This window comes from Nicotiana tomentosiformis, chromosome 1 (genome assembly GCF_000390325.3).
Source record: "Nicotiana tomentosiformis chromosome 1, ASM39032v3, whole genome shotgun sequence".
Taxonomy (NCBI): Eukaryota; Viridiplantae; Streptophyta; class Magnoliopsida; order Solanales; family Solanaceae; genus Nicotiana; species Nicotiana tomentosiformis.
In genome coordinates this window covers 117360816-117368522 of record NC_090812.1, presented here as the reverse complement: position 1 = coordinate 117368522, position 7707 = coordinate 117360816, and positions in this window count along the sequence as shown.

The window sequence follows — 7707 nt, the reverse complement described above, 5'->3', positions numbered from 1 at the left end:
AAAAATTTAGAATTCGAAGTCAAAACTTTCGCACGATAAGGAATCGAAGAAGTGAATCTTTTCCTAACGGTTTTATAGCCTCCCGAAGATAAGTACAAATGTCTTCATACCGGTTCGCGAGACTCTACTAAACCTACTTATGACTTATAACACCTATGAACATATATGAACATAGAGATCTGGTACCAACTTGTCAAAACCCCAATTTCACTCTGTAGGATGTCGTGACGGCACCTAGTCTCTAAGACTAGGTAAGCCTAACAATAATGCGAAATAGCTGAATATTAGGCTAAAACTCAAAACTCATCATCTGAAATAAATAAAAACAGCGATTCAAAATAGTTACAACTTCGAGGTCTGTGGACATTGGCAGATATACCTTGAAATCTCCACACACGGGCTAACTTACTGATATATGGTCTGGTAGGAAGAACCTGGATTTGCACAAAAAGATGTGCAGAAGAGTAATATGAGTACACCACAACGGTACCCAATAAGTGCCAAGCCAAACATCAGTAGATTAGTGACGAGGTCAGGTCAGGATCCTATTGGGAATAATAGGAAAAACAAGGCGGAAGATATAATAATGTAATGAGATGATAGAAAAGTACAACAATAGAAATTCACGGGAGATAACAACACAAAATTCAATAAGACAACTCCAACACGTAAGGAAAGAAGAATTTACAAGTTAAGAAACAACAACAACAACAACAACAACAACAACAACAATACAACAAATAGAGTATCACCTAGTAATCCCAAAAGTAAATATCTCACAGTGGCAAGGCAAAAACCTCGTGCAAACAATTATAACCGCACGACAGAAAATGCGTGCCATAATAACACTCTGCACGGCAGAAACCTCGTGCCACAATAACACTCCGCACGGTAGAAACCTCGTGTCACAATAACACTCTGCATGGAAGAAAGCTCGTGCCACAATAACAATCCGCACTGTAGAAACCTCGTGCCACAAACAAACAATTGTCTCAACAAAAATCACGAAAACAATACATAACAAATGGAACAATGAAATTACAGCAAGGAATGCTACAATTAAAGAATGAATATCAAATCAAAGAAAATAGGTAATTTAACTAAGCATGTTGCACAAATTGCAAGTAAGAGATAAGACACATAGAGATGTGACATTAGGCTAAACATGATGACTACACATGCTAGAGTAACTCAATTAAAGGGAATAAAAAGGAACTATTTAGCAAAAATCGGATTTTTAACATTTAGTCCGAGTACGCACTTGTCACCTTGCGTACATGGCCTTCACGTATTGCAAATACCATAATAGTACGAAATTCTAACGGGAATTCCCCCCACACAAGGTTAGACAAGTCACTTACCTCAAATCTCGCTCAATCAATCAATAAGAATGCATTTGAATCACGACTTAAAGATATAACATTTGGATATGCAACCCATATTTCAAGCATATATTCAAATAGAATATAACATAACAAGAACATTGGAATACATATTTGTAAGGCCCCGTAAAATTTTACCTAAAACCCGGGAATTCATCGTGCCGACGTAGACTTATGTTGGGGAGTTGAACAAAAATTATGGCAAAATAGAGCATTTATGCGATCCACTATGCGGTCATAAAATCACTCTGCGAGCCGCAGAATGGTCGCAGAGTGAAGCAGAAAACTGGGCGAATTTTGGTTGACATTTTGCGGTATTTTATACGACCGCAAAATAGTTTCGCGGTCTGTACACCAATCGCAGAACCAGCATGGAGATTTTCCGGAGGGAAGTTCTGCAGTGCATTATGTGACGGCAAAACTGCCGCTGACCCTACCCGAAGGTCCTAGTTTTGGAGCACCAATTGTGTGGTCGATTTGCGGATCGCATAAGTGTTATGCGGTCGCATATGCGACCGCAGATCTGCGTCGGGGCTTCATTTTTCTAATTTTTTAACCCGATCCCAATTTCATTTATCTAGCCTAAGGGTTCATTTTTGGGGGATTACCTGATGTTTTAGAGAGAGGAGAGAGTTATTCTAGACAGAGGAAAGGGAGGGATAAGGATTTCACTACTCCACTTGAGTCAAGCCTTGAAATCTCATCAAGAGGAACTAGTTAGGGCTTCTAAAAGGTAAGAATTTCTTCCCCAATTCTTCAATTTCAGATTTTGGGTAATAGGGAATGTGATTCTTGTATGAGAGAGTATTATTATACATGAATGTACCAACAAGATGTATGGGAAGGTTGTTGAGCTCAAATGGGTAACGATTGGGTTGTGGGATGAAGGAATCCACCATAGAAGAACCTTGAAATCATGATGCACATCTAGTGTTTGATAAAATGCTTAAATGACGTGAACCCGCGAGTATATCCCTAATTATGGTTCAATTTTTTTTATATTTCTAAAACGATTGAGATTGTTAGAGTTTTTGGAACATTGTAGTTATTTAAGGAAGCTCAAAGCAAGGTATGTTGGCTAAACTCTTCTCTTAGAATTGAACCAAACATTACCCTTGTAAGTTCCGAGTTGATCATCATAAATCGAATATTCCGAATAAGCTTTGTGGCAAAGATATGTTTAATACGTGTTTCAAATGCTCTTATTATGTTGTTCTACTAATTGAGGATGTGTTCAAAGTATGGATTACATGTCTTCATGTTATAACTCCAAGTTGTGTTTCAAATGAAAGTTATTTTGTCAAATTGTGTAAAGATTGTGATTGGGATTACACCAACACCCGCATATATATTGGAGTGAGGATTCATGTTCGCTTTGTGTAGGATTTTGGTATTGTTGTTACACCACCACAAACATACATTAGGGTGAGGCGGCGTGGCTGTTATGTCTATAGTTGTGGTATTGTGAGCACACCTCCACCTACATACATTGGGGTAAGGCGGCGGGGCCGCTTTGTGTAGTATTGTGATTGCACCTCTACCAGCATACCTTAGGGTGAGGCGGCAAGGCCGCTCTGTGTAGAGAGAGTTGTAGAGGATCCTCGACTTGAAATTTATAATGTTATTGGAAGTTCTTAATAATATATGCTTTGACTTGTATGGCTATCTAAGCCCTATTATTGCTACCATGATTCACCATATTGAAGTTGTATTTCCAAGTCCTTGAATAGATGTTTTAGTTTTCCTACTAGTACTATTCGACATGTACTAACATCCCTTTTTGCATGAGGTGCTGCATCTTTAATGGATGCAAGTGGTTCCACAACAGGAGGTATTGACCAGTGATAGCGGTACACTTTTTCTCAACTGACTTGGTGAGCCCCCCATTCATTCCAGGGGTTGTGCATCATTTGTTCCGTGTGTATTATGATTTGAGGTATAGCCAGAGCCTTGTTGCCGACACTATAATTGTACTCTTTTATATCTACTAGAGGCTCTGTACACATAGTGTGTGTTGTGTATTAGTGTGGGAAAGTTCAATTAAGGATGTCGTAATTGTATCCCATGTTTCTACTGTAAAACTATGGTTGTGAAATGTATTGTTTTGGAGACTTATAAATGAAGTAACTAATGGTGATGAAACTAGTGTTGTTCATGAACCCTTGTGGTATTAATTAATGGAGATTATATTCTCTTTGTTTATGGGTGAGTTGGGTAGAAGGAAATCCAAGAGGTTTGCTCGGCCGGGTTATCTCGGTCGGGCGCCGGTCACGCTCCCCGAGGTCGGGGCGTGACAAATTTGGTATTAGAGCCTATGGTTTTCAAATTTTCCTAGGATGTCTCGGAGACGTGTTTAGTAGAGTCCTTCTTATCGGTGTGTTGTCGACCACATATATAATTAGTAAGCTACTTGGGCACTTAGGAATAATACCCTTCTTTGATGTTCTCGATTGTGCGATAAATCTGATTATAAGATTGTTCCTCCTTTAACTCGTGTTTTACTCTAAATTTTAGTACACGGTACCCAGGAATAAGGAAGGAGACAATGTTAACCCAGGAGTGGTAGTTGATTCGATATTTGATGATGCGGGTGAGCACTTGAGGGGTGAGAATATTCCCCCAATTACTACACCACCTGAATCTACTATTCCTGCTCAGATTGCACTAGTTCCTACACCTACTGAGGGTGCAATAGTCCCTCCAACTAATATTCCAGTTGCACCTCCATATCCATATAATGGGGATCTTAGGGGAGCCATACTGATGTTGGATCAGATAGTGGCCTCCAAGGCCCAGAGATCAAATGTTGCACCTAATACTTCTAGTCAGCCAGGGGATTCCGCTAGTTCGAGGGTGAACAGGTTTCTCCAGTTAGATCCTCCAGTGTTCACAGGTACTGATCCTGAGGAGGACCTCCGGGACATCATTAATGATATGTACTAGAGTCTCCGAGTTAAGCATGCTACTGAGACGGAGGGAGTGGAGTTGGCCTCCTACCACCTGAAAGGGGTGGCATATTCTTGGTTTGAGATGTGGGAGGAGTCCCGTGAGGAGGGGAACCCTCCGACGAGGTGGAGTGAGTTCACCGATGCTTTTGTGGATCATTTCTTGCCTTTCGAGACTATGATGGCCCGTGCCGCTGAGTTTGAGAGCCTAAAGCAGGGTAGCATGAATGTGTGGGAGTACCATATGGAATTTGCGCACCTATGCAAGTATGCTATACAATGTTGCCAACTATGGAGGCTAGAGTGCGCCGGTTTGTGCAGGGCCTTAGCCCCTTGGTTATTAATGGGCCGCAACAGCCGCCTTGAATTCTGATATAAACTATGGGAAGATGGTGGCATCTGCTCAAGCTAGAGAGGACCGTAAACTGAAAAATAGAAGGGAGCGTAAGTGTAGTAGCAAGGCCCGAACCGAGGGCAACTTGGGCGGTACTTCTAGTAGCGGTAGGTCGGAATTTAGGGGAGGGTCATCGGGGCCGTCTCATCCATTTTCTCAGTCTTCGATGAGTGCACCACCATCTGGGCCCAGTCAGGAAAACAGGTGACCCCACTAGCAGGGTCGGCCTGGAGGGAGATTACAGCAGCAGTGGAGGCCCCCATGCCCTAAGTGTGGGAGTATGCACTTTGGGGTCTGCTTCATGGACCTACCTATATGCTACGCGTACGGTGTGAGGGGTTACATTCAGAGGGATTACTGCTCGTCCCACAGGATCATGGGCAGAGGTGCGGCGCAACCAGCTAGTTCTGCAGCTACTACATCCACAACACCTCCTCCAGCTTGAGTCACCCCATCACCTGCAGGGCGTGGTGCAGCTAAGGGTGGTGCACAGTATTCAGGAGGACCCAACAGATTTTATGCTATGCAGAGGCATTGGGATTCAGAGGCTTCTCCATATGTTGTCACATGTATATTGACTGTCCAATCTCATGATGTGTATGATCTTATTGATCTTGGTTCCACAATGTCATATATCACTCCCTATGTTGCTATTGGATTTGGGATAGAACCGGAACAGCTCCATGAGCCGTTCTCTGTATCTACTCCAGTTGCCGAGTCTATTGTGGCCGCGCGAGTTTATAGGAATTGTGTTGTCATGGTGTAGGGTCGGGACACCATGGTCGATGTCCTTGAATATGGGATGGTTGATCTTGATGTAATAATGGGAATGTATTGGCTTTATTCATGTTTCGCTAAGCTTGATTGTCGAACTAGAACTATTAGGTTTGAATTTCCAAATTAGTTAGTGATTGAATGGAAGGGGGAGGATGTGGTGCTGAAGGGTAGGTTTATTTCTTACCTTAAGGCCATGAAGATGATTAACAAGGCGTGTATCTACCATTTGGTCCGAGTTACGGACACCGATTCTGAGGCACCTACACTTGAGTCTATGCCTATTGTGAATGAATTTCCGAAGGTCTTTCCGGATGAGCTCCCTAGGGTCCCACCAGACATGGAGATTGATTTCGGGATTGATGTGATGCCGAGCACGCAACCTATATCTATTCCACCCTACAGAATGGAACCAACAGAATTGAAAGAGCTAAAGGAAGAATTGAAAGATTTGTTAGAGAAGGGTTTCATCCGGCTGAGTGTGTCTCCTTGGGGCGCACCGGTACTATTTGTAAGCAAAAAAAAATGGGTCACTAAGGATGTGTATTGACTATCGGCAGCTCAACAAGGTTACAATAAAAAGTAAGTACCCATTTCCAAGGATAGATGATTTGTTTGACCAATTACAGGGTGATAAGTATTTCTCCAAGATTGATTTAAGATCCGGGTATCACCAATTGAGGATCAGGGAGCAGGATATTCCGAGAATAACTTTCAGGACCCGGTATGGGCACTTTGAATTTCTGGTAATGTCTTTTGGGCGAACAAATGTCCCGACAACTTTCATGGACCTGATGAATCGAGCCTTCAAGCCTTTTCTTAACTCTTTTGTGATAGTTTTCATTGACGGTATTCTGGCATATTCACGAGATTGAGAGGACCATGCCGATCATCTCAGGACAATTCTACAGACTCTATATCAACACAAGTTGTATGCAAAGTTTTCGAAATGTGAATTTCGGCTTGAATCTGTTACATTCATGGGTCATGTCATCTCCAGAGAAGGAATTAAGGTCGATCTTCAAAATATTTCAGCGGTGAGAAATTGGCCTAGACCTACTACCCCAACAGAGATTCACAGTTTCTTAGGCTTAGCAGGGTATTACAGAAATTTTGTGGAGGGATTCTCTACCCTTGCCTCTCCATTGACTAAATTGACGCAGAAGGCGGTTAAGTTCCAATCGTCAGATGCTTGTGAAGGGAGCTTTCAAGAGTTGAAATTAAGGTTGACTATAGCACCAGTGTTGACCCTACCAGAGGGTACAAATGGGTTTGTAGTATATTGCGATGCTTCAAGAATCGTAATTGGGTGTGTATAAATGCAACATGGAAAGGTGATAGCTTATGCTTCTAGGTAACTCAAGAATCATGAAAAGAACTATCCAACACATGATTTAGAGCTTGCAGCGGTGGTCTTTGCATTGAAGATTTGGTGTCATTATTTGTATAGAGTCCATGTGGATATATTCACGGACCACAAGAGCCTCCAATACATTTTCAAACAGAAGGAGTTGAATCTGAGGCAGAGAAGGTGGCTTGAATTACTCAAGGATTACAAAATCGATATTCTGTATCAACCCGGGAAAGCTAATGTTGTAGCGGATGCTCTTATCCGAAAATCTATGGGTATTTTGGCTCACTTGGAGGTATATTAAAGGCCGTTGGCCAAGGAGGTTCATCGGTTGGCTAGTTTGGGAGTTCGTCTTGCGGATTCTAGTGAAGGAGGAGTGATTATGCAAAATAGGGCCGAATCATCGCTTGTTGTGGAAGTCAAGGTAAAGCAATACAACGACCCGTTGTTAGTATAATTGAAGTAGGGAATTCATAAACATAAGACCATGGACATTTCTCTTGGCATGGATGATGGTACAGTAAGGTACCAAGGGCAACTATGTGTTCCAAATATGGATGGTCTCCAGGAAAGAATCCTGACCGAGGCTCACACTTCTAGGTATTCCGTGCACCCCGGCTCCACAAAGATGCATCGTGATATTAAGAAAGTCTACTGGTGGAATGATATGAATAGGAATGTGGCGGACTTTGTGGCAAGATGTCCAAATTGTCAGCAAGTGAAGGCCTAACACCAAAGGTCGGGTGGCTTAGCACAGAACATAGAAATCCAAATGTGGATGTGGGAGATGATCAATATGGACTTTGTTGTAGGACTACATCGCACTCCATGTAAGTTTGACTTGATTTGGGTGATTGTGGA